This window comes from Streptopelia decaocto (assembly GCF_964273445.1).
Source record: "Streptopelia decaocto genome assembly, chromosome: 15".
NCBI lineage: Eukaryota > Metazoa > Chordata > Aves > Columbiformes > Columbidae > Streptopelia > Streptopelia decaocto.
The window spans coordinates 3,810,853-3,838,647 of record NC_138670.1 but is presented as its reverse complement, the minus strand read 5'-3'; the positions used below and the strand labels follow the sequence as shown (position 1 = coordinate 3,838,647).

The window sequence follows — 27,795 nt, the reverse complement described above, 5'->3', positions numbered from 1 at the left end:
ACACACATTTATGTGGTATGAAATCTGCTCCTGTTTTGTTTCCATAGGAATTTTACTGGTTCCATATTAATTAAATTATGTCAGAAACAGACAACACTTCACAAAGGACCCTCTAATCAGTGGCTAATAAGGGCGGGCTGCAATACGGCATTTATGTAACATTGGTAAGATTGAAACTGTGCTTTGTCTTTTGAAAACAAAGAACAAGCTATTGTCTCCCCACCCATCAAGTGTGGAAATTAAGTAGATCTTAATTATTACATGTGGAATGCTTTGGATTAGGTGAGATCGATTTCCAACAAGTATAATTCCCTGTAGAAAGAGGAATCTGACTATTTGTAACATATAGACAAGGGAATTTTTCTCTTTTAAGAGAAATTTAGCAGGAAGAATGAGTCAGCAGCAGACACCCAGCCAGCTCTCTGCAGCCACCAACACCGGCCACACCGGCTCCAGCGGGAAACCTTCCCCTTCTCAAAGACCCAAGTACAGGAGAGATACATTAAAAGGCCGCCCAGTCTCCCCAAAACCACCCAATAACCCGGCTGGATATTTTATCTTTTTCCACAGTCTTTCAAGTGCATCAACCATACATGCAAGCAAAGAGCACATGCTGCAATCTAATGGAGAAGGCAGAACTCAATTAATGACACCGATCTTTGAAAGCCAGCAGAGACTGCAGAATCGGCTCATTCGGGAAATTTCTCTTTCCGAAAGCTTCCATGCCCTATAATAATGCAACTATTGCAAGCATTTATTTATTAATACAGAAAGATTTATTTATGAGAGATCTGCAATCAGCTTAACCTCTGAAAGCGCAGCTCCATGTAGCTTAGCCCCTGGGCCAGAGTTTCTCATCTGCTCTTACGTCAGGAAGCAGCATCCATTAGCTGGGTTAGCTGAGAAGAGCCGACACCTCGGACCCCAGGCTGCTAAAACCAGCCGGCAGCCTGCGCTCACCCGAGCTCGGCTCTTAGGCTGGGCTTTGCTACAGCAGAGGCAGACTCTGCAGGTGAGGAAGGCTGGTGGGTGGCACGGCCAGGGTGTGCGTGATGGAATTCATGAAAGGAGCTACAGAATTGCTGCTTTCCTTTGAATTAGCATGGCAGGCAGAATTCTGAACGGCTGCTCGTGTAAGGTGAGTTACCCAAATCCTGCTTTTCTGCGAGAGAAGGCCAGTGCCAGGTGGCCACAGCACAAAAGATGCAACATCAACAGGTCTCTGCTGGGCAGAATATCCAGAGCTACCACCAGCAATAAAGCCACTTGATTTAAAGCAACTGTACTATTAAGTTAACATATCTATTCATCATACAGACTAGCTCATATTTAAAATAATGGAAAGGGAACGGCGCAGGGAGCTATTTCAATTTATAAGAGGCAGCTCTTAACACTAAGAAGTGGGGAAGTTTTCCCAGTGGTTTTGCTACATTCTTCCACCATGATTTCCCAAAGCCTGAGGAGTCAATAAAAGCATAATTTAGGTCTTGAAGGAAGCAGATCCACATAGTGTCTTGACTCTGTTTGTTACAACAGACAAACCCAAATTAAAGCCCAGTTCCCAAGTATCAGGATCCCTGTCCTCTTCAGCTTGGCCTTTATCACTAGTGAACAGCCATGGTGATAACAATAAGACTAAGTACAGCTGTCTAGAGAGACGGCAGGTACCGCACGGAACACACCACGGAATTAAATACAATCCTCACCAACACAGAACAAGCTCAGATCTCAAAACAAGGGCAGTTTTCCATCAGCGGCAGCTCAGGATCATGAAACTGCTTCCTGCCATTCCACCTCCTGACCTTCCCGCCGTCTGCCCTGGGAATACGCGCTTGGCCTTGGCCATGACCTGCAAAGGAACAGCCGCCCGCCCAGTCCTGAGCACAGATCAGCCCCTCGGCGCAGCCAGAGCGCTGGGACAGCCCCTTCCCTCCGGGTTATCCGGGTTGAGCTCTGCACAACAGGAGGGCTCTGCCCACCAGCACCTTGCCAAGGGGACACTCTCCAGGTGCTGCTGCTTGTGGCTCCTCACAGTGAGACCCCCGGTACCAGCGCAATGGAGCATCCGCGTCCTCAGAACACAGGGAGGGACAGAACTGCTCGTCGCTGCCTCTGACACAAACAGCAAAATCAATTACAACAGGTGACACTTTGCACGGTAAGCATACAGACAGAAAACTTTGAGATGTTAACGTCTGTCATTGCTGTTACCGCCCTCAGACCCTCTTCCCCGAATCCCAGGAAACGCAGTAGGGTGCTAAACGCAATGGAGAGCACAGACCAAAAGGCTGACTTGAAACAAAAGAGAAATGGCTTGAGAAATTTGCTCCACTCACAGACGAAACGACCAGAAGTAGTATTTCAAAAATCCACCTGAAAGAATGGCATCAAACAACTGCCTAAGAGACCATGTGGTCAATAGTCAGCGGCCAACCATTGATACCAGACTTTGTGATTTGTGCCAGAGGTGCTGCATTGTCTCATGCGGGAGGCTCAGGCGCGGGCAGCTCTTTGGCACCCACCTCCAGCGAGCATCTCCTCAGCTTTGCAAACCGCAGGGACACCCTTGGCTGCTGCTGATGTGACCACAAAGGGACAAGTGTGCTCCTAAAGCCTTGAAAAGCCAGTACCTGCGGGGCAGTAACCTCCTGGGGAGCCCCTAAAGCACTCGGACAGGAGCATCTCTGACGCTTCCATTGCACACAGTAGTTTCTGGCCAGCAGAGCTGCTGATTAAAGCTTCCACTGACATCTGAACGCTCAAACGGCAAATTAAAAAAAACCCTGCAACTCTTAATCCGATTCATGTTTTTTTAATGACTGGAGTTCGTATCATGTGGAAAGCATCTTTTACAGGATACTACTTTGACCACTATTGTTCATGAATATAAAAGACTTGCTAATGCTCCACTAAACGCCTCACAGAAGTATTTATATCAGCACCCCTCTATTTTTTTCCAATAGTAACCTTAATTCATATGCCTCTTATCTTAGCTACGAAACAGCATGTTAAATCCGAGATCACAGCTCATTTAGATAAACGGCACTGGGCACATCCAGCGAGTCATTCCTGCTGTGACATTTCTGCTATTGACAGAGTTATTTCCAGGCCCAGCGTGGGCAGCGAACTGGGAGGACTCGCACAGTCGCTGCCCCTCACCACGGATACACAGGAACAGCCACATTTCCAAAAGGGACTCGACCTGGGTCTAGTCACATGTTAACAAGCACACTGGCAGCGCTTCCCAGAAATAACCTTCAGTTACCTAGAAACATAACTCACCAACATAAACCTCAAAATAATAATTTAAAAAACCAATTTTTTTTATTGGTAGATTTGTGTTCTGGCTACATACAGAAGAATTAGTAGACAAACCAGAATCATTGGAGTAGCTCAAATTAATTTCGAGGTTATTTTCTTAGACAGTTATTTTATAAACACAAATAGCACTGTCAGAAAGTTTCCCTTTCCTCATTCTTTGTGGTTCACCATAAGCTCTTAAGAACATAGCTGAACAGTATGGGCCTCTATAGGACTTCAGAGCATCCAACAGAACCGAAGTACTTCGTAGGTGATGAACTGATGCACTGCTTGAGAGGTTAACACTTAAATCACTCAGGACAGACTAAAATTGCCAATCAAATAAACTGAGAGTTCTCTTTTCAGCCCTTTCTCTCTAGAGCTCCCTCCCCAAATTCCTTTCTAATCTGAATACGGTATTTGCTTCCCCCTCTTTTATTTTTTTACATAAACGTAACTGCTGGGATGATGCAGAACCAGCACAGTCAGAGGATTCTCTTTAGATACTCAGAGCGCTCCTGATCTGCATATTGATTTCAACTCATCATCCTCCGTAAACAAAATGGATACACGAGAGAATCTGTCAATACATCTGCTGGTGCATCTTCCTCTCTGCACGGAGATGAACGCAAACTCGCATTGCAGAACGTACAGGCTCGGTGAGAACCGGTACCTTCTGGCCAGTTTCCACTGGAAGCCGCGAAGCCGCGATGCGATCAGAAGCGGTCGTGACACAACGCTGTTAGTGCCGAGGTTATCTCACCGATGACCCACGCGCGCCCTGGGGACATCTGTGCGATGTGCACATCCACGCAATGACGTCTCAAAGGACATAAAGCAAAACTTGGCTGGAGCGCAGAATTTCGCAGCGCCGTGCGAGGACGCTGCGCTCGGCCCACGGGGATGTACGTGCTTTGTGTGTGTGAGGGCAGACACGCCGGCCAGCTGCTGCCCATTGACAATTTTACGCCTTCCTGAACATCATTTTCATCCAAAAGAAACACTTTTGATTATTAAGACAAAGATCTCTACACTATATATCCCAGAAGTTAATCATTCCTGTCCTCTCACTAAGACCCAGCTCAAGGTAGCCTGCCTCTGGAAAATTAACTGCTATGGCTCAGTCGAAGAGATAAACAACCTGAGGATCTTCATACATTCGCTTACTCAAGTAGAATCTCCCCTTCAACCCTTCTCTCCAATAATCAAGCGTTTATTGGATCTGGCATAAATATTCAACCCATGCTGCTCATCAGAGTGGTCAGAGAGATGGTGGAGGTTCCACCTGAAGTCCTTGGGTGGGTTCTCTTTAAATCTACAAAGTTTTGCTTTTGGTCTCAGTGGAAATAGGATTAGACCCCAAATAGTTCCACCCACAATGACATACGGGAGCTCAAAAGGGATGAGGGAAGACAATACAAGGAAAGACAATCTGCAAGCAGGATAGTTTCATCAGATAAGGGAGTATTCTATGGAAAAGCAGCTAACATCACCCTGACCTGCATGACATCAAATATCTTTTGCTCCTAAAAGCCCATAAGGCTGCAGAGTTTTCAGTTACCTCTTCCCCCTCTATTTCCACTCGCATTAAATACTCTTCCTCAGTTGCCTCCAGCCACCGCGTGGTCTCTCTGGGCATCATGAATTAAATTCTCCAGTTTTCTGACTTTTCCACCGTTAGAAGGACATTTATCAGGTTAAGCCCAGATTTCTTTCCCTGTCTTACCAGCGGAGTTTTGGATGACTAATCAAAAGACTGAATATATTTTAAAGATCTAATTCTCCCTTCACTATTTATACTAGTCAATGTCACTTTGACACTATTCTGGCTTTCAACTGCAAAAAACTTTGACTTAAATTCCCTTCAAATGAACACGGTCTCATAAGCAGACAAGAGCGCTATTTGCTTCATCCTTCCCTCCCCCAAGTCAGCTTCAGCTGTCACCAAAATCACAGTAAGCGTTTTCCTTCTTGGGAACTCTGTGTTCCTGCAGTCATAGTCGGTGGACCAGAAGAGTCTGGCATCAGAAAAACAACTGTCTGATTTCTTGGACTTGCTGTGCCAGAACCTGTCTGGGCCAGATACAGTTATTACCACCAAGAACCAAAAATTCAGTTGAATTCAAGATGCTATATGCAATTAGCGTTGGCTATAAAGTGATCGAGCGTTCACTCAGTACAGATCCAGGCTGGGGGGTTTGGCTGTTTTCTAAAGGGTGTTTCTTCCTGCAGTTATAAATAACTGTGAGCAAAACACTCACTTTGTAAGTTAGCGTAAAGACTTTCAGAACTGCCATCCACGAATCGCTACCACGTTTTTAGTAAATGGAAAGTAGTCACCAGCCCTTGAGAACCTTTCACACTTGTCCATTTTCAGTTTGTTCTGATCTGAAAGTACATTTCACCTTAATTCAGACTGAGTGTTTCGCTCAAGGTTAAATCTACTATTTTCAACATGATTTGTGCTGCCTTCTTTCACCCATATTCCCTGTAATTTCTATGCCAAGTTATAAAGAGGGTGGTATGGTCTGGAAAAGCAGCTGCACCTTAAACCCACCTTGAGATGCTGAATCCGGGAGTGCCCCTTCTGTGTTCAGATCACCTTGGGACAACACTCAGCCCTTGCAAAGGGCTGAGCAGCAATGAGGACAAAGTACAAGAAGACAAAACAGATACAAACCATCTTCCTAAAAAGCTGCTCGAGGCCCAAGACTTTTCCACAGCTCATTTCTACCACAGTTTCCACCACATCCAGCCCAGTCCTCGGGCTGAGGAAACATCTCCAACAACTTCCAAGCGCATCATGTCTCCACCTGGATCCACCTCTGCTTTAAGTGGCCACCTCTCCATTAATTGCCCCTTTCCATGGCGCTATCAAGGTTCGGTCAGGTCTGCAAGGGCATCCCTTGCTGTCCCCTCCAGGAAAGGTCCCAGCCCCCTGTCACAGGGAGGGCATTTTATGGAACGTCACAGTGAATTGCGCAGATGTGCTCTATGCTGCGCTCAGGACAACCTTCTCCACAGAGCTTTTCCGTGAGGGGCTGCTCATCAGGTCTTATTTTAAAGAATCTGGGCCAAGCCATCCCTGCTGTAGCTTCAGTGACGTCAATGAGCTACAGCAGGGGTGAAACTGGGCCGTTATTTTTTATGTCCATATGTCACATGCCCATTAAAGAAAAAAAAAAAGGCAAAATAAGATCAAGGAAGAAAAGTTATTGAATCAAAAGACTATCCTGTGCGGAGATTAACATCTAGATGCGGAATGTTTCTCTTTGGTTCCTGCTGTACGTTTATAAATGTAACAGTTTATGGAAAAATAAATACATCTGTAGTGTCAAGGTACAATGAGAGTTCTGTAGTGACAAATTATATACACATTTTGCATCCTGTGTTGATAAAAATATAACAAAAGAGTCTTTACCAAGAAAAGGACTCTTCAAAACTCCCTTGTAAACCAATATTAATCACACTCCGTGTCAGCACCCCAGAGTAAAGCCCAATGGACCTTATTCTGAGCTCATTCCTTAGAAAATCCAAACCAGGAGTAAACAAATATCAAAAGCAAAAATGTGAAATATAGATTTTAAACCTGAGCAATGTTCTCTGTGAGTATCCAAAGCCTCAGACACTGCCATGGAAGGGGACACAGCTGAGGAAACCGAGCCTGCAGATGTAGGACACCAGCTGCGAGTAACAGCAGCAACAGCCACTGCAACACGTCGCCGGGCTGTGTTGATTTTCAGGAGGCAAAGCGCTATAATTTATCAGCAATGAGCGTGCATTTGTGTTTTCCACCCACGGCGCCCGGACCAGCGGGCGCTGCCCTGGGCCCAACCACGAGCTCCATCACAACAAGACCTACGACCAAAATCCCTCACCTCTGCAATTACAAGCCCACTTAACTGATATTTAATCATATGAGTAATCATATTCATATGAACATAGGTAAAATTACTCACCAATATGCTTATAGAGTCATGCTAATGTGCCTTTAGAGCTAGACAGCCAATGTTTCAGAAGCGTCCAGGAGCAGCACCAGACCACAGGAGCTTGGTGTTCGGGGCCTTTACTTTGTAGATAACTTTTCTTTCCAAGCTTAATAGAAGATTCCTTTGAAATCTTTAACTCTCCAAGTCTCAGCTTTAGTCAAAGACTAAGTCTTCTTTGTAAAGGCTTTTTCCCGCTACTTGTTTTCCCTTTCCATTTACAAGTTCTTTTTCCCACAATAAGCCAGAACAGTTTGGGGTTTTGCCTTTTTTTATTTTCTTATTTATCTCCCTCCCCCAATTCCAGCACTAGAATCAAAATAACTTGAGATGGAAAACGTGTGACCTCCCGAGCCTTTATTTACAGTATCGCAAACCACAAGGGAAGGATCTGTCCAAGTTTTCCAGCTGGAATGGGAACAGCAGGGAAAAACGTGCTCTTGTTTTTGCAGCCGTGATATTTAACACATCACAGGGGAGAAGGATGGGGAGGAGAGTTAGAAACAAGTAATGATGCCATGGAAATATCGCATGAAGAGGTTCAGCCACGCAGGCAGGTTCACGTGATTACATCCTTTCTCCCTAGAAATAAGCACAGCTTTGTACACGGACGTGTAACTGAAAAACCAGTCTGACACACATTTAATGGTGTTATTTCTTGACTTTTACAAGACTGTAAAATATACAAACCTTTTGGATTTCTCCTGAATTTGTATTAGTGCTGTAATGATCTCTCTTCATGCCACCACCCCCCCAAATTACTGCAACAAAGACTCTGGCAGCAATAAGAAGCCTAGAAGCAGTGGAATCTTCCTCAGACATTTAAACAGCACAGACAAACAAAAATGAACAAGGTTTAGATCTACAGAAAGTTACTTGCAGCAGGAAACTGTCAGTTCGTTTGTGGTTACAACCACACCAGTGTCACAGCTCTTTCCTCTCGGTTAAATATATTATGTCCAAACAGTTCCTCCCGTCTAATGTTTCTATTGTAAAAGAAGGAAAACAACCAAGAGACTCACTCATGCTTACACCAGAAACTTCATAGTGCCAGATTATACAGGAGACTATAGAAAAGGGATCTTTTTGTATCACTCTAAACATTTATGTTCTAGACTGTTGGGTCTAACTCAGTTTAGCCATAACTATCCTTATGAGATCCCCGTTCTTATAGATCAGCAGCTCCCTGGCTGTCACTGTCACAAGTGCCACACTGACCCACAACCTCAACACACCACAATTCTACTGCTCCCTTACGCTGCCAAACAGGGTTCCTCTCCTTGCCAGGACAAAAGCAGCCACCCCCCAGCTCTCTGAAGTGTTATCACCTCCATCTCACTCTCTGTAAAGCGTTTTGCAGCGTGGGCTATGAAGGATCCAGCACGAGGACAGACTTCTCTGCATTCACTTGGTTTCCATAAACTCACTCCTTACAAGCGGCACAATTCATATGTCACAGGTCACACAGTTAACTCCCCCGGTAAGTACAGAGTATAGAAAAAGTAAGATTCGACCTCAATTTGTTTCCATATAAAAGGGCACAGGGCTCTGGAAGAGGAAAAGCTTGTCACATCACACAGCCAGGGGTGGAAACGTAGCTAAAAATCCCAGCACAGCGTGGCACAAGCACACAGACAGGGCAGGGAGTGCTAACGAGGCAGCAGAGGAACCTGCAAACCAAACCTGTGCTTCCTTTAGACAGGACACCACATGTTCCTTCAGTGACGCGCACAAACTGTTGAGAGGGGACAGCACTTCCCCAGGGCACCAGGCCTGTCCCCAGCCCGTCTCGCACCTTCTCAGGCTGAGGTGCCCCGTAATTCCACCTGCCTCACCTCCTCTCCCTTCCCCTCTCCTATATACACCAGCCTCCTGCCCAACACCAGTCTCTGCCTCTTCTTACAGAGAAGAACATCCACCCCCATCCCATCCAGGGCTCTGCAGCCGCAGGAGCGGTGGAAACACAAAAAGGCGGCGCGGTGCCCCTGGACGGGGATGGAGCAGCAGGTACCTCCGTTCTGCACCAGCATCCTCCACCCACCCACCCATCACACCGTCCCCATGAGCTCCTCGCCGAGGTCCCACAGCCACTTAAGCTTGTGCACGCACACGCGCCCCTCAGATTCTGCTCCGTCTGTCCGCTTGCACCAGGGATTGAGAACACACTCCTACATTTTGAAATAATTCCACGCAAAATACTCCCGGGTTATGATTTACAGAGGAACCTTCTCCCATCACTTTCACTCTGTCCAGCAGTTTGGATTCAAAGCCTCTGGGTGTGGAAAAAACCAAAGGGCTACACAGGGATGCTGGCAGAACGGAGGGGAAAATTACCCGGTGCCTACAGCATCTTCCCGGACATTGCTATTCAGCTCTTGGTTTTCACAAGCGCTGCATTCCCTGACAAGGTTTAAAACCCATTTTTCTCCCTGCGTTCCTCACCTGCCAACCCACGGACGTTCCTCGCTCTCTAGTGACGCAAATCACACGGGTTCATTTTGCAGTAAATACAATTCTGAAGGCAGTTCCCCCTCACCTGCCCAGGAAATTAATGACCACTCAGGCACCTCTCTTACCAAAGACCATCAGCCCTGTTAAGTCCTTCGGGCAAGTGAAATGAGTAAAGCCACAACCTCAGGGCAGAGCAAACCCTAAACACTGCTAAGGATGGCATTTCTTCTTTGCTGTTACCACTAATTCAGAGAAACAAGCTCTGCTCTACAACAGCCTACGGGGCAGCAAGCGGGGAGTGCATGATCAAAAGCAAGGGAGGCAAAGCTCTTGGGGCATCGATGTTCTCCCTCAGCGCAGGAGCACAAATTGACATGGCAATTAGTGCCTCCACGGGCACTAACTCCTCTGTTAAAGCTGCTGACGGCAGCTCCTGTTCCCAGAGACCCTGCGGGAGAAGCAGCCGGGTTCTCTCCCGAGGAAATAGGGTGTTGTGGAGGGGGACGAGCCGCAGCGGCGGGAGCAGCTCATCCAGACCAGCCCTTGGCTCTGCCGGTCCTGCAGAGAGACGCTTCGGGAAGGGAATCAACATGGGGAACGACGATGGATTCACTGGGAGCCAGTTTGCCAACACGAGATAACAAAGGTATTAAAATCACCCTTAGTTTTCAAGTACAGAGATTGCAGGTTATTAATAATACAGAGCTGGTGTCGCTGCTGTTTCGGTGTAACTGCTGAGGTACAAATCCAGAGGAACTGGAAACACGTTGCAGCCTGGTACGCAAACAGCCTCAGATTCCAACTCATTTATCCCTTCTCTGCTCTTCCCAGCAATTTGTCGCTCTTAAAGCAAAACCCAGCAGTTTTTGAGTTCCATCATCCGGCAGCAAAAATAGGAATCTGTTATACCACAGTATCACCTCAATGAGAAACATTTGGTGGGGTTAAGAGTCAAACACAGCCCTTCTGGTAGAGGGGAAAAAACCCCAAACTGAGTGGTGAGGAATGTACGGGAGGAAAATAAGATGCAAAACTACACATTCAGTCTGAAGGCGGATACTCCATCTATTGCAAAACTCCTGCTCAGCCACTAATTTTATAGGCAGATTTAACACCATGATACACATCTCTAGAATTCACACAAAAGAGGTTTGGTGATAAACCCACAAGCAACGCTCCAAAGGTTAAAGTGTAAGGGAACAGCAGGCACACACTTTCATAAAAAGCATAAACTATCTAAAAATTTACTTGTTAAAAATAACAACAGGATACTTGCTTCCCATCCACACTGTTTCCTAGGGAAGTTCTGCATGTCAATCCCCCTGGCAAGGTAAAGCCAATTAAAAGTTCAGAGTGCAAAAAAAGGTAGAAATTAACAATAATTTTCTGGTTGTACCAGAGGCTGCACACCGTTTGTTTCAACACAGATAAAATGCAACAAGGTTAAGATTTTTGGGGGGAAAGACGCACACACAAGATTTAAATTACGTTAATTGCACATCCTCTGCAGCACTTCTCTCTTTCAATTTATTTATTTGAAAGTTACAATAAACCAGGATGCTGACTAAGCAGAAAAAGGCAGGGAGCATGAATTTTCTTTAAGAGGAGGTTTATTACCGATACACGTCTATGCAATTTAAGCCAACCACGTCCTGTGGCTGCCAAGCCCTTCTCAAAGCAACTCATACAGCTCTTCTTCCAGACTCCATTTTATCGCATTTCCCCCGAGCATCTATTGGAGTGGAACCCGAGCTGAGGTTAATCCCCTCTCTCCAAGCCAGTATCCATCAGACTCATTACCATTCGCCCTACTAACACCTAAATGATTTTCTTTCTAATATAGGAGAAAAAGAACAGCCATCCAGCCGAAATGCTAGAACGTACCTTCTGCAAAATATCTCTCTAGATGCTTCTGAATGCAGGAGGGAGTGAAGACGGCATTGCTGAAAAAGGATGTCACTGTTGGTCCACATGTGTCAACATCCTAGAGGAAGATAAAACAGTTGCTTAACTGCCATGCCCATGGGAAATCAACCGCGAGAAGAAAGCTGCATTATTTTCACAGTTATACCATGCTAATGGCTCCTATGCAAACAACATAAAGCTACAACATTTTATAACTGCACATCAGAGTTTCTCTGCAGACATCCCTCCGGCATGTCAGAAATTCAATACGTGATGGTAGGCGGCAATGAGCACCTCGGGGATTTAAAGTGCGTTCCAAGGCATGAGTCATCGTCATCTCTAAATCATGGAAATTTAAAAAGAAATAAAAAATATAAAAACACACGCGTGTTGCACTGACCACTCACACGTGCTCTCTCTGTACAAGGCATTACTCCTCTAACCCTTTTAAATAGGGTGGTGAATGATTAAAAAAAAAAAAGTAAAGAAAAAAAATCACACCAGCACACTCCAGAATCGCCACATTCTCCCAGAGCCTGGGCAGGATCCCACATTTGAGAGTGGAAACAGTTTTATAAACCCCACAAGCGCTTCCAGAGCAGGGGGTGAGCAGGAGGCAGGGGCGGGATGGCAGGGGCGCTGGGGAACCAGCAGCACCCGGAGGACGGATCCAGCGGGGGGAACGTCAACCCCGGGCAGCCCGTTTCCATCTCATTTTGCAGGCGGCCGCCACCTGCGTTCCCCCAGGCTGATTTTTGTCAGGAGAGCTGAGGGCGAGAAGGAACTTGCAACCGTTACCTGCAGAGCAGCTTGTGTGGTTCGCTTCGTTATGCCAAGCAGCCCGTTGCCTTTCTAAAACACTCCTCCAGGCAGTCTCATCATTACCTCCAACCACTGGAAACTGGTTTTCATGCTGCTTTTAAAGCATCTGGTTCTCACATCAGTGCACACACATGTGCTCCCTCCTCCCAGCCATCCCTCCCCTCTCTTCTTACATCTCCCCAAGTGTATTCCCCATTCATTTCTTGGTTTATCCTTGGCTTGTCTGCCCCTGCTGTCCCCCAAACCACAGCCAGGGCAGAGCAACAGCTCCGGGTAGCACAAAGCAGAGATCAGACGGCTCCTGAAAATCACCCGCTCAGGTTAAAGATGCCTTTAACTCCTTTAACTCGCTGAGCTCCCCGGCAGCAGAAATACCCCTCACTCAGTTGTCCTTCCCAGCAGCAGGAGCCACGTTCTGCACCAGATCTGGGTCCACATCCACACTAAAAGGCATCTCCGCAACTGGGACCTGATCCGAGCCTTAAGACCAGCACTCACAACCCAAGGGTTATCCAAAGAACGGAAATAAAACACCAATACACTCTGCTCCCTGCACCAAAGAACACGAAATGCTTGGAAAAACCACTGACACCTTTAGCTGCGATTCCCTGCTTCATTTAACACACTGATTTAAGTCTTACTAACAATCAAAAAAGTAACGGCTCTTTACTCTTGCACTTTCTTGTACAGCAATTTAAATAGATAATAGTGCTTGCACAGGTCAGAGTCATCCTGGAGGAAGAGCAAACGCCAGTAATATTTCAGGGCCATTAATCTCCGAGATCTCACCAAGAGCAAGCAGCCAGACAGCTTAAAAATATATTTAGCCCACAAACGCTTATTAACGTCATTTGCTGATTCACAGCTGAGCCAGTCGCATGGAGCCCAAATGCCACTTCTGCTGCCCCAGCCGGGCTTAAAAAAACCCACAGAGTTGAAAGAGTTGGCCATCAAGTTGCTTAAACCACCTCAAAACCTTCTGCAATGCAACTGTGAGATGTGGATCAACCTGGGCTGGAAACCGCAGGTCTAGTCTGCAGACCCAAGGCTTTGGAATGTGATCTGGGGTTTAAAGACGAGGGATCCCCACACGTCTGTGTCCTCGCGTCCACACGACGGAATCGCGGCGTCTGCTCCGCTCTGCCGGGCACGTTCAGAGTCCGAAGCGCCAAAGCCGAGCAGCCGAGCTGCTCCAGCCCCGGGATGAGCCGCGACCCCGCGTCGGTAACACAGATACACTGTCCCACAGCAGCGCTAAATGTCCTCCATGTCACCCAAATGTGATTGCAATGGGCTACAAAGCTGACTCTTGGTTTTCTTTCCTTTAATTGACTATTGCTCTTATTCCCAGTATGAATACAGCCGAGGCCGGATTATAAATTAACTGGACTCTGCAGGCTTACAACAAAATGAACAGCGAAAATCATTACCACTTTTAAAATTATATATTGAAATCAACTGAAGAAAATATTTTCCATATATAAACCTGCATCAAGAATTTGTGTGTGCGCTTTGGGGCAGAATTAACCCACTAAATTCTTAAGGAATCCTTTACAAAGTTTGTTTTTAATAAAGAGAAATTTTAAATGTTTCTTCTCCTACTGTTATACACAATTTAAAGCCCAAAGGATTTCTCCCTAAATCACCTATTCAAATCTGTATGATGGAAATATATTTGAATATAAAATTTTAAATATAAAATACCTGAATATAAAATATTTAAATATAAACTATTTAAATATAAAATTTTAATCTTGCTTTGCATTTGAACTTTTAAACGCTCCTCCAGGTAAACAGGAGTCTCATTAGTCCCTTTAGCCATTCGCCCACATTGATCTGCAAGCAAACCAGAATCCTCACATTAACTTTCTTTTCAAAAAGGATTCATTATATCCACATAGTTTTCCAACCTAATACACCTCCAGTCAGATTCATTCTCTTTTGTTTCAGGGTTGGGTGTTTTTTCCTTTGTTGTAGATTGGGGAAGGGTGACAAAACTCCTTATTTTCAGAGACTGCAGGTCTGGAACGGTTATTCCAAACAGAACACCAGAGTTCCCTCCACACTTGCAAACAGCATTGAAATCAAAAGTGATTAAAAGGAAAGACATTTTGGAACAGCAGAAGCTGAAAGTGTTGCCTTCGGGAAACTGTAAACAGCAGCATTTTCTCTCCAGTAAACACTGAGAGTAACACATAATTAATGTAGCCTAGGATGTTATGACATATTTCTAAACCTTGTTTTCTGGAATAATCATACATAATTCACCTTGACTGTATTCCCGAGCCATCACTTTTTAAACTCACTGCGGTTCGCAGGGGCCTCACTGATACTGTTCTTCATTTACTTATTTTTAGGCGTGAGAACAGATTACCAATGCAAAATTTAAACTTAAGAACAGTCAGTTTTAAGCCTCTTTTAGAATGATAATATTAACCCTGTCTGCTTTTCAGAAGCATTTTGTGATAAGTGGAAATCAAACACACGGTTAAAACAGCTCCTGCTTTAAAAACATATTACTGAAGTGCAGGAGACTTCAACGTTATTAAACAGGGGCAAGATTTGTCCAAAGCAAACCAGCAGGAAAAAGAAACCAAACAAAAACATGGAGAAGCGTTGTGTTAACACAAGAGCTCCCAAAATGCTAGAACAACATTTTAAATTGTGGGTGATTTGCAAAGACGAACATCCCAAACTTGCTCCCTTCCTCGGGAGGCTTTTGGGTGAGTAGAACCACGCTGGGCTTGGGAGCAGCTTTTGGAACAGTTCATCACACCAGGACATGAGAACAGCCCACAGATTCACATGCAAATACATCCTGCAAGGAGGAAGAGGAGCCACGTGGCTCATTTATTCGCAGAAACGTTGAAAACGCCACGTTACCCTAACAGAGCTGGCAGTTACCTTTCCATGGTGGGTGATGAATGCAAGATGCTTTCTGTTCATGTCTGAAGGGCTTCTCTGCTTAACCGATGTGTCACACTCCGCTTTTCAGTCCTTCCTCTCACTAAAACCGTTGATATTCGTGGGATGGGCAGAGTTCCCACCTTAGCAAACCCACTTGGTGACGACCACAGACCGAATGCACCGGCCTCAAAGCGGAATCACACCGAGCGAGGGCAAAGGCAGCAGAAAGCGAGACTTGCGCGCTGCTTCTGCAAAGTCAGAGAGACCAACAGCACTGTCTCGCAGGGATAAATGAACTAGCAGAACAGTTCCTAGCAAACGCCACAGCTGCTTTAGCTCAGCCTACTGCTTCTGCACAGCCGGCGCTAATAAATACCGAGCGCTCATGAGTGTCAGCTGTGGTCAAACACCGCGTGCCCATCGTCTGGAAGCATCAGTTTCAGACCACAGACAGTCACAAGGGTCCTTTTCCCTCAGAGAAGGTGTTTTCTGTTCTCATATCGGTTAGTCATCCTACAACAATAAGTGAGCAACTAAAAAGCAACAAACCAGAAAGGAATAAATTCAAAACCTTGAAGGACTCTGTAGTCAGAAGAACAGGCTCCAGCATGGGCCAGGAAATCAAGCAACAAGCAAGATAAATGCAGCAGCTAAGTAGAAAATACGAACAGCTCAGAAAAACACCACAACCATTTTCCCCCATCTGACCCTTGTAGCATCTGGACTCTCCAAAGCGCTCTGGGGTTTGGGTCCGTATGGAGCACAAGGTCCCAACCTCACCGTGAGCAGCCAGAGCCGCTGGGAAGGGAGAGAAAACAAACAGCAAAATGCTTCCAGAAAGCTGCCCGGGCTCTGGACCTTGCTGTAGCTATAACGAGCTTTTCATCTGCAAAGCCCTTGCCCTCCTTTCTCAGAAGTCGTTATCCCCTTATATGAAACGGGAGCCTGGGCTGTGAAATGTTGCAATGCGTTGCTCCAACTAAGCTGCAAGAAAAATAGATTTAAAAAACCCTTACACACTATAGGCATCTGTATAAGATTTTTATGAGCCTCGCGTCGGTCTACGCGGGCAGAGTTCACATTTGCCGTCACCCAGATGGTGACAACCTGCTCCCCGTGTCCCCCAGGACTCCCCAGCTGCCTCCACAGTGGGACCCCAGGAGCTGCACCAGCAGCACCGGCTCCACACCAGCACGATGCTGTTTGAGGTGGGTGGTTACAGATCCACATCTTAACATGGACCTTTTAGAAGCATCTGTTTAGTGCCAAGTTTCAAACTCCCCTCTGAGAGAAGTATAACCGACGAGAAATGTTTTTGCACTAAATTGGAGGGAAAAAGAAAAGAAAGAAGAGAAAACCTCTTGGCAAGTTCAGCACCTCTGTATGCTAAAGGCACTTCATGATTTATGCATTAAAATGTATGTTATCACCCTGTGAAGATTTCCAAGTGAATCAGCCGGACAAGGTCTCCACAGCCTTTCAGGAGAACCTTCTTTTCTCCCTCCAAAGTTTTATTTTGATTCACCCATTTGATTTACATCACTTTCTGGTCATTTCTAGCTAGTTATATCTCAGAAAACTCTATATCATCTTCCACCTTGCCACTTCCATACAAATGTGGCAATTAGCACAGAAAAATCAGTCAGCTATACAGTATTTCACCTTAAATAAAGCAGCTCCAAGAAATAATACACCGTTTATTCGGTGCTTGACAGATAAGGAAGAAACACGGTATCTCAGAAGGTCTGAAATCTCTTTGTAGACGTCGATGGAAGCCTGTCCGTGTCAAAGAAACCCACAATTCCTGATACTGCTCAGTGTTGTGCTTTCGTCCTCCGTTCCATCCCAGCTCAGCTGCTGATCAATGAGGAGTCCCATGGAATAGCACTTTGAATTTCAATGTCAACACAGCAGTGCTGTGGTAATGATAGAAAATATTTACATATTGCCTCATTGATCGCGGGGTGTTCTTTTCCAACCATCTGGCTACTGGGCACTCATTTTTTTAATTTTCTTTTCTTTTTAGGGCTTTATATAGTTGTAAAGCAGGTTGAGCATCTTTACAGCGAACATCCAACGTTCCACCTCAATCAGGCTCTCCCGTTGTTTTTAAAACACAAGATTAGTGATGGCGTTAATCAATTTCACCCCATCTCAGGGAGGGAAACAAGGACAAAACTGAAACAACCTGACAAACACCCGGCCCGCGCTCACCAGAGTGATGTGTCAATTCAGCTACAAGGTCTCATTTTTAATGTGACTCAAGGGTGTCACCATTTTGACAACAGATGAGTCAAATGGAAATATGTCACTCACTGCGCTCGCTGCCAGCCTCGAGATAAAGAAACCCTGCAAGGGCTGCTTTTTCCACTTCCAGATGGAAAATGTTCAGATAGCGGCGACGCGGAGCCCCTGGGCCCTGCGGGTGCTGCCGTCGGTAACCGCTCCAGCGACCCACCCAGGGACCACTGTTGTCACCTGCAGTGTCACCTGCAGCTCTCACCAGGTCCAGAGAGACCCACCCGTGCTACATAAAGTGAGAAACCGCGGCAAGAAACAGGGATTTAACCTCCAGAACACCCACAGCAAAGCAAGAAGCGCCTCTCTGCAAGGTGCTCCAAGCACCAATGTGTTGCACTCCCCGGCACGGCACAAGCGGTTTTAGTTAAATCCTGCCTAGCTGACCCCAGGTTTCCACATAAAAATAAATTATTAAAAAGCTTTGAAAAGCTGATCTGCATATAGTCTGCTAGAAATTTGAACAGCAAGTTCAATAACGTATGCAGGAAAGCCTGACATCTACAAGATCTACAAGTTCGCTGCAGAGACCTCTGCAGAATACTCAATAAGAATATTGAGAAGGTGGTTCTCAAACAGCAGTCAAATTGATTTCAAGGGGTTTTTGGTGGCTTCAAACCTGTTTATCATCAGAATCGGACTCTCACAGCTGCTGGTGCCATTAACTTGATTTAGGAAGAACGGGAGGTCTAGAAGTCAAATTATACTCTGCCTTTAAACCAGCAACACAAATAGTCTCTCAACACAGTTTAGCTGATGGGTTTTGGTAGTGATGCTTAAGATAAACACATTCTTATCTACTTTTTCAGTTCTACTTTGATAACAAGCCAAAAAACACAAGTTCTGTCAGCAAAATGACAAACAACATAAGGGGGGCAGGGGGAAATTGCTCTAAAATATCTACCTTGGATTCTAAAGATGCTCCATTAGACAATGAAATCTCCCCTCTATGTCAAGCTCCTTTTTCTGCTGGAACAACCTATGAAGGAGAAGGACAGACGGACAAAGGCTGGTCTGAAGAGGTTTACATCCTCTCCAGCCAGAGAGCCCAGATGGTTTTGCAGATGTGATGCAGGAGCTCTGGCCCTAACAAGCTCCACTGAAGGTCACACACAGAAGGAAAAGCACCTATGAAATGTAGGGAGCTTTGCATAAATAATTCTTGCTGTTAGAAATCCATTTATAAGACCATATAACTGAAAAGTTTCATGATCCACCCCAGTGATGCTGCATTTCCAACACGATTGCTCTGAGCAGAGTGTCAAGCGGAGATATCCAAATGTGAACCCTCAGCAAGTCAAACGGTCTCTTGCTCTTCTAAACAAAATGATAAATTAAAACTGAGGAGCCAGAGCAACACACAGAAGCTACACAAAAAAAAGGTTAATCCTTCAAGTAGGTTTGCCCAAATACGCTCTTTCCTCTCACAGAGGTGGTGTGTTAGATAAACGTGCCTTCTCGTAAAGCCTATTTATAGGCATTAAATGTAAGCAAAAGACAACATTAAAAATTATTGCATAGTCCCAAAACCGACAAAAGGACACATGGTGTCCATGCTAAACACATTTCTGAGGATATTTGCTGGAAGACGTTTACCATCTGTTGAAGTTAAAGCTTGGAACGCTATTTTACAATCCAGATGCAGGTTAAACAAATAACGGGTCCCAAGAGCCTGGATAAACGATGCTTAAAAACAAGGAGAGAGGGAAAGCAGACGAGCTATCTGCTCCTCTCCTTCCCCGTCCCCTTGATTTGGTGGCCTAGAGAACGCTACCAAAAAGACAAGGATGGCAGAGAAAAAGCAAGCGAGCGGCCTTCCTTCCCCTTCTGTTCTCTTTCACAAAATATCTCCGAGTTATTTACATACTTGTATCCTGAACTCCCCCTCCGGTTTCACAGCTTGCAGTTAACTCCGCGTTCCGCTGGAGATAACACATGTTGAGCTTGCGGCGTGTTTAGGCTACAACACCCTCCGAATGTAACGCCAGGTCACCAAGCCCACAGAGGGAAATGTTTCCAGCTGTAGAGACTGGCTAGAAAACAGACAGAAATATGAGGCTCCATCTCTCCAGCACCCTGAAGAAATCAACCTACTCAAGGGAAGGAAACAACTCAACAGCTTGGCAACGCCTACAAGTGGTGCTCAACCTCAGATCCACCGAAAAGATGTAAATATTTAGATTTCGATTTCATCCAATATAAATACAAAACGTCTATTTCCCTCTTTAAAATAAAAAAGTAGCGTTAAAATAGGTAAGCCACCCACAGAGAAAGTAGAAACACTGCAGAAGCGTTTTAAGTTATGGTATTGATCTTGAAACAAATTACAATCACAAGTGAAGCTATTCCCATTGAATTGTCTTCTGACGTACATAAAACACAATTACAACACATGTCCATATAGAAATACATACATAAACTTGTTTTGCTGCTCATTCCAAACATCCAGTGCCCATTAGTTTTTTACCTCTTACAAAGTGCCCTCCAGCGTTCCCTATGGAGCGGTGACTCTGACTCCAACCCAAATAATCCAAAATAAGCCCCAGAGCGACCCAGCGAGTCCCAACGATTGACCACCCACGAGCCGGCAGAATCTGACCCGCGGCTGTACTATAAAAACCTGAAATCCTTCCATAACCTTTTAAAGCACATAATGGAATTAAGGCCCCGCTACACATCCAGAGTCAACAGTCGTGCAAACATCCAACTTCTTTGGAGCTGGAGATAACACGGCCTCACCCCTAAAGCACCGAGATATGCCAAAGCGCTCAAGGTGCTGACGTGATACACCCTCCCAATTAGTTATTGTGCCGTTAAAGAGAAACGCCTTCTCAGGTCATTGCTCTGTGGGTTAAGTCAGCTAATATTCTCGAATTAGTGTCCCGAAGCTCAGCGATCGTTATGTAAGTGCCAGCAATCCAAACAAATCGGAGTGAACTTCCCCGTCCATTACAGGAATCGCTGCTGCGATGGTGAATTATGAAACTTCCAGCTGTTCGTTCGCTATGATCTTTATCTTTCCCAAGTGCTCCTAGTTACGCTGCAACCATCAGAAGTGCCTTCCCAGCAAGGGGCAAACTGTCTCTTGTTTTATTACTGGATTGTCCAGACCTCTGCATCCCCCCATCCAGGACGAGACTAAAGAAACCGGTGGAAGGTCCTGAGCAGAAATCCCAGTATCCGGTTTCAAACAGGAGACTGAGCTGTTTAAAGGACCAGAAAAGGATGAGCAGCAAATCCCTTTTCCTTGTCACATCGGGGGGGCTCTCCAGCTTACCTAAGCTCAACCGCTTTCCTGCGGAGGACGGTTTTAAGGTTCCTGCTTACAACCTCACAGCACTCGCCAACCTCAGCTGTTCAAACACAACAAAGCCAGGGCTGTAAAAGCTGCGTGGAGCCCTCGCCCAAGTCCACAAGAACGCAGATTTCTGGTGTCGCGGCTCTCAAGCACCAGCTCCGTAAGGAAAAAGTCCAGCGACCCCGGCTATGCCGACCACCAAACCCACGACACCCGGATCCGCGTTACCGTCCCTTGCACATGGAAGCCCACACACAGATGTTCTTCTCCCTCTCAGTAAAAGGCACTAAATTTCTCCGCCTGGCTGGTCTTTCATGGCGAAGGCAGCAGTTACCCGCTGGGGTCTCTCCAGGGCAGGTTTTAGCCCCGTGCTTGTTGGATTTCCTGCTGCTCCCTGCACCCACATACGCTCAATATCCATCTCCGCTTATTTTCCTGTCAGCTTCTAGGGATATTTTTCTTTAAATTAAAAAAAAACACCATCAAAACAGTCACACCTGGGAAACCCTTTGCCTATGGAAAACGCACAATTTCGACTTCAGGAGCACCGCGTACGGACTTGGCATCGTGCTGATTAAAACTCCCTGAAGTGACGGGATCTGGGTTAGCTCCATGCTAAATTGTTTTGTTCTTCGTACATTAAGAACATCTAAATATCATTCATTGCCTTTTTTCATTTGAAATTCCATAGGACTCTTGGCACGGATGCCGCGATTTCAGCTCACGGCTCAGTTCGCACTCGACTCCTCTGCCCCAGCGCAATGCTGTGGCATTTGGATTTTCTCCAATGCTCAGGAACCAAAGTTAAAAATAAAGTGTTTTATTTATTCCCTCCCCCCACATTAATTACTCCATTCCCATTCACACTGAATACTACAGAACATTTTTGCTTATAAGACGCATTCAGGCTCAAAATTAAATTTAGACATATCTTACTAATTTGAGGAGATAAGTATTAATTGCATCATACCCTATGTCAGCCAGCTTTAAAATTAAATTGGAAGGCAGCTTCACTATTGAGAGGAATTGACTATTAAGAAAACCATGGGGTTTAGATGTTGCTTTTTCCTTCTAAGTAAATAAAAATAAAGAGAAGACAGACATTGACGCCTGTTCCTCCCCTCTCCTCGAAATGAGGCTTGTATCTCGAATGAGAAAAACAACATGTGAAGAAAGAAACTCTCAACGGATGGTGCTGGTCCTGGAACAGGACATCACGGTGAATATGCATGAGTGGCATGAGTCAAACGGCACTGGGGAGCGTCAGCTTTCACTTGCCATTTTCTGAGGCCTCCCAGTCCGGCTGCCAAGACAGCAACTGAATAACAAGATCTCGGTGTGAACGCAGAGGGGAGATTAATGCTGCTTGGGACTAATTGGACAAACCTCCTTTAAATTAGCCCGCTTGAAGGATGCGCTGCTTCTCTATCCGGCCGACTTGCAGAAGCACTAACAAATTGTGACTAAAACCAGATTATTTATTTCAATTCAAAACCCCTTAGCACCGCTGTCAGTTTTAAGTTTTGATAATTTCTATTAAAAAAAATCAAGGCAAGGTCTTTCTAAACTGGTTGCTGTCAACCAAAATGAGAAGTTAGATAAAGCTCCCACACGCCAGATGGTAAATCACAATAAATGCTCGGGCTGTTAGATGCACAACAAGCAACAAATGTATTGAAATCCACCATCAGAAGCAAACCCAAAATAGAAAGGGTGTTTTAATAAGAAGTTATCATTTGTGGGAAAGATCCTCGTGAAGCTTCTCAGGATCAAAAGTCATACGTTGAGAGGTTCTCACTTCCCTCCCCACCTCACGTAACATGAGGAAAAACCATAATTTCAGCAGTTACTTTAAGCTAAAGTCAGCAAGAGCTTGGAGTTCACTATTTAGACATTACTTATGACCCTTTCTGACAAGTTACTTAAAAATATATTGTTAAAGGATACCAGGGAATTGTTTACTCAAACCATTGCTGTTTCCTCAACACAGATGCAAGAAAAAGTTATATTAAAAAGACAAACAGCTGCTACTGTATGCTGTTTAAACGGCAACAAAAGCATCTAAGGGCCATAAAGGGAATAGTAAGGGAATTAAAAAGCATTTTTATGCATGAAGATGGCTAACATCCGTACATTCATTAAAGCGGTATCAACCAGGCTTTTAATTAAAAGTTAGTGACAGAAACTTAAATATGATTAATGAAACCTAGCAGCCCAGCAGAAGTCTGCTCTATCAAAAGCAAGAAGCACAAGCAGCACAAGCATTTCCAGCCTTTCTCTTTCCCTCTCCGAGACGATCAGAACAAGGACCGCGAAGCAGCATTCCTGTGAGACACAGCGAGCCAGGACAAGCCGGCGGCCGCGCTCTCCTGCTTGGCCACGCTTTACTCTGTGCGTCCCAAGGAGGCGTTTCAATCACCGAGCAGCCCGGGGCCAAGACGACGAGCTGGTTACCTGTCAGAACAACCAGCCCCATGGTGATCTATCAACCCAGGTCTGCCAAGGGCCGGGGAAAAGCTGCCCCACAAACAGCAGCCTCCTGTTCAACAGCAGGAAAACAAACTTCACTCGGAAGCCAGCGCTGAACTCTGTAACGCGGTCGGTTTGCTTGTGTTACCTGGGAGCACGATGCGGCCACCACAAAAATAAACCACGCGATAAAAATATAGAGTGGGGAAGATGATGTGGGCACGGAGAGGGAATTAGCGTGCAATAGGAGGACGAGGAGGCCTGCAGGCCATAGATACTTCGACATGCAATCAAACCACCTCCTACTTAAGTCCTGATGCCCGCAAAGACTGATCTACCACCATTGTGTTGAACCTCTGTCATGCACAGAGCTGAGCACATGCAGATTATGTCTTCAAAGACCAAAGACTCTTTTTGGCATCGTATTACCCACTTAGCAGCTTCCAGACACACAGAGCGCAGAGAAGATGGAAGCTCTCGCTTCAGAGTGGGTAGTAACACAGGAAGAAACTTTTGGGTTTTTGTTTAAATACACAAGTTAAATAAACTTTGCCTCAGTTGTGGCATTTTAACATGAAATGTGAGAGGACTGAACAAGGCACAATTCTGAGGGGCTCCTGGCTCTGCTGGTGAGGCACCTCAGGGCTTCTGCTGCTTCGGTGGGCTGAGAGGGGCTGGGGAGGAGGCGAAGGGAGCGGTTTAACCCCCCTGCACACGTACAAAAAGCTCAAGCTGTCCATGCTGGAGCCCAGGGCTGTTGGGGGGCACCGGGCAGGGCCCCTTCCATCGAATGATGGGGAGGACGAGAGAAGGGAGCACCAGGCCCGGCTACGGAACACGCATCCTGCTCTTTCTAAAGGGAAAAATCTCTTCCTCCGGGGGGGAGGCACCACTGCAGGAGTGTGGCCCATTTCCAGTCAGTTCGCAGACCACAGGGGGGATCTCAGGCCTCGAAAGCCCACAAGGTTCTTCCTCAGCTATAACTAGTCAAAGTGTTTCTCCTGCGAGGCCGCTGCAGGTCTCACCCATGTTCTCCCACCGCGGGCTGCGAGGCCATCGCCAGGCAGAGCCTCCGTCCCCTCCTCACAGCCAGGGTCCCCACCGCCATCCGCCACACCACACATCCCGCCTGGCGCCCGTGCCAACGCCACATCGTTGGGACTGAAGCCCAAGAGATGTGGTAACCAAGGAAGGGGACGCAGAGGGCCAGGGCAGGGTCCCCGCCATGAGGCACCTCCGGCCACCCCCGGCCCAAAACGCTCCTGCTGCCGTTATGAAACCCGGTGCCGTCCCCGTTTGCCAGACACCGACACCCAAACCACGGCCGAGGGCAGGAGAAAGGTGTTTGCTGCCCACAGCAACCGGCACGCAAAGGTATAACCGGGGGCCGAGGGGTGTAACAACACAGCTCATCCACACACCAGCGGGTACGTTAGAGCAAAGCCACGAACCTTCGCTATTCCGTCCGCGATGCTGAGCCGGGCAGCGGCCGCTATGGCTGCGGCGCCCGCAGAGCCCGCGGCGCAGCGGACCGGTCCCCCCCGTCATTTACTCCTCTATTCGGGAAACTTTTATCGCCCACGTATCCCGCTGGCCGCCGGCGAGGACGAGACAGCGCGACCCCGCTCAGGCCGCGGGAGCGCCCGGAGGTACCGGCCGAGCACCCGCCGGCGGCGCGGCCCGCAGGGGCCGTTCGTCCTCCGCCGCCCGCCGAGCCGCCCCGGCCCCTCGGGGGAAGCTACAGCCGCCCCGCGGGCCCCAACCGTTCCCCCTCGCCCTCCCCGCGGGCCCGCGGCCGCTCCCGCCCGCACTGAGGCGCGGCCGGGCCGCCCCGGGGGCCGCCAGGTGCCGGGGCCCGCCCGCCCCGCCGCCCCCGCTCCCCTCACCACGCACCGGCTGCTCCCGGCGCCGCGGCCGCGGCTCCCGCTGCCGTTGCTGCTGATGCCGCCGCGGCTGGGCGGCTGCCGCTGCCTACGAGTCGTTGCCTGCCGACATGCCCGCGCTCCGCTGGCATAATCCCCGGCGCGGGTGGGCCGGGCGCAGGCAGCTCCTCACCCGCCGGCTCTGCCGCGGCGCGGGGACGGCGGAGGCGGAGGGAGGCGGGCGGGCGGGCGCAGCCCCGCGCTGCGGGGGCGGAGGGAGCGGGGAGAGCGAAGCGTCCCGGCGCTGCCGCTGTCCCGCCGCTGTCCCGCCGCGGCGGCCGGACGGCTCTACCCCCCGGCCGGGCCGTGCCCACCGCCGCGGGAGCCGCCACTTCCTTCCCCGCGCCGGGGCCGGCGCTCCCGCACGGCGGCGGGCGGGCGAGGCGGGGGCGCCGCCTAGCGGCCGCGGCGGGGAGCGCCGGGGGCCCGGGACCGCCCGCTCCGCCCGGCCGGGGACGCCGCGGGTCCCGCAGAGGGTCCCGCCGCGGGTGGGGGCGCGGCCCCCGGGCCGTCCGGGGCTGCGGGACCGCCGGGGAGCTCTTACCGGCCTCCTGGGTTCCCTCTCCTGCCGGTGCCGGTAACGCCTGCCCGCCGGAAGGATAAAGTAACGGTTACGGAGCCGAACTGCCGCGGCGACGGGTGAAACCGCAGCGCAGGCTCCGCTCTAACCGACTTTTTGCAGGTGTTGGTCACTTCTGTAAATTTACACCCTCCGAGGACTGTGAAAAAAAAAATCCCTAAAGGTTTAGGAATCAATTTATTCATAAAAAATCAGCAACAAAATTTGCTGTGCCGTTAAAATCATTTGACAATTTGCTGCATTTTTTTTTTAAGGAGGCATCACTTTGCCACTTCAGTTCTACTCAGCAAATGCAAAATGGTACCAGCAAACAAGCCCTTGTTGAACCCCGGATGATTCCATTGCTTTTTAGAGACGTGGACAAACAGAAAACTGGTTTTCTCAAGGTTAAATCTCAGAGTTGAAAGAGTTGTAATGTTTATTATCTTCGAGAAAACCTGCATGGGAGTGTCTCGCAAGGGCAGAGTGAGACAGAACAAAGCCTGGGGCTCCGACAAAAACCATCGTAGATCTGTGAAGGCGATAAATGCCGATGCAGAGCGGTGTCGGGAGGAAGAACACCAGAGGAAGGTGAATCAAGTCCTCCCCAGAGGAAGCATAAGCTTCTGCTTCTCTGGAAGTCCCTTTTTGTCCCCAAATATGGAACAACACAATTTGCTCACATTAAAGGCAAGAATTTTAAAGGGGATTTAAGCAGGTGCAGTCCCGTTTGCCACAGCAGACACGCGCTTGGTGTGCCCCACTTTTTGATGCTTCGGGTCTGATTTTGAGAAGCGCTGAGCGTTCAGGCCTCCCGCTGATTTAATCTGGAACTGCAGATCCTCTGCCCCTCTGGAGACCAGGCCGAGGGCACCGCACGGAGCAGAACAGGTCACCCAAGGCAGCCGTTGACTTTAAAAGGTTGTCCTAAAAGTTTACCAAGAGCAACACTTCCCACCCCCCCGCTTCAGTGTTATAATAGAACAGAAATAGCCTAAAGAGCTCCAACAGATGGAGGAGGACTTTTGATTAAAAAATAAATTCTGACTCACAATTCAGTTTTCTGGATGTAATGAAAAAAAAAAAGGAGTACATGAATATGAATAGCACTGGAAAGAATGGAGTGGAGATGAAGGGAGGTTATAAGGAAAGGCAGTGAAAGAGCTGCGCTGATTTACCTACTTATTTCTAGTGCCTGTCAGGACAATTGTTTGTTTGTGCTGTGGTGCTGATGAAAGCAAACAAGCCCATTAGTGAGCTCACGGCATTTTCCTGGATTCCTTGGCAAATCCTGCTGATGTTACTTCTGAAAGACACTTTTAAATGCCACTTGTTAATAACTCAAAAGGTGGGAAAATTCCCCAGCTAAGCAGCAGAGCTGGGTGGGGAACTCATGATTCTTTTTTCCTGCCTCAGCTCCTTCTAAGTAAAAATTACAAGTAAGAAGAGGCAGCACCGTCAAAATTGTACATCTGTTTGTGGAGCCTGGAAGTGCATTTGGGCAAGTTAACTCCAAGCATTCAGAGCCAGTTTCTACACTGTAAAGGGGAAAATGAGTAATTCACATCCCTGACTTCTCCCCAACTCTGATCTTACATTAAAAGAACCTGCGGGGAGAAGATGAGGCATAAAATAGCATTTTTTGAAAAGGCTGTGCATGGGTAGGATGGTTCTTCATCAAACATCTCAAAACACAGCACTCTAATTTTAGAATCAGACCTTCACAAGCTTCCTTTATGACAGCTACTCTGGCCCTGTAATCACATCATGGGTGGCTCAACGTCTTGAACAAGGACAGAATCTGAAACACACAATATCATTAAAACCTACATTATCGCTGATGCAATATCCCAGAACCTATTATCGTCCTATGGGCAG

The 27,795-nt window shown here is 47.3% G+C and overlaps 1 protein-coding gene across 8 annotated transcripts in view; it reads right to left on the bottom strand.

Annotated features, from left to right (window-relative positions):
* The window catches only part of PITPNM2 (phosphatidylinositol transfer protein membrane associated 2), a 124,199-nt gene extending 98,482 nt beyond the window's left edge, over window positions 1–25,717 (bottom strand). For 6 of the 8 annotated variants that reach the window (XM_082065938.1, XM_082065944.1, XM_082065943.1 and 3 more), the window contains exons 1-2: window positions 25,330–25,717; window positions 11,622–11,721 (exon numbers count right to left, since the gene is read on the bottom strand). The gene's annotated coding sequence lies outside the window, so the exon portion shown is untranslated. Of the gene's footprint in view, window positions 1–11,621; window positions 11,722–15,368; window positions 15,587–25,329 lie in introns of those variants that run through there. The other 2 variants (XM_082065939.1, XM_082065942.1) reach the window with 1 other exon arrangement.
* Window positions 25,718–27,795: the final 2,078 nt, after the last annotated feature.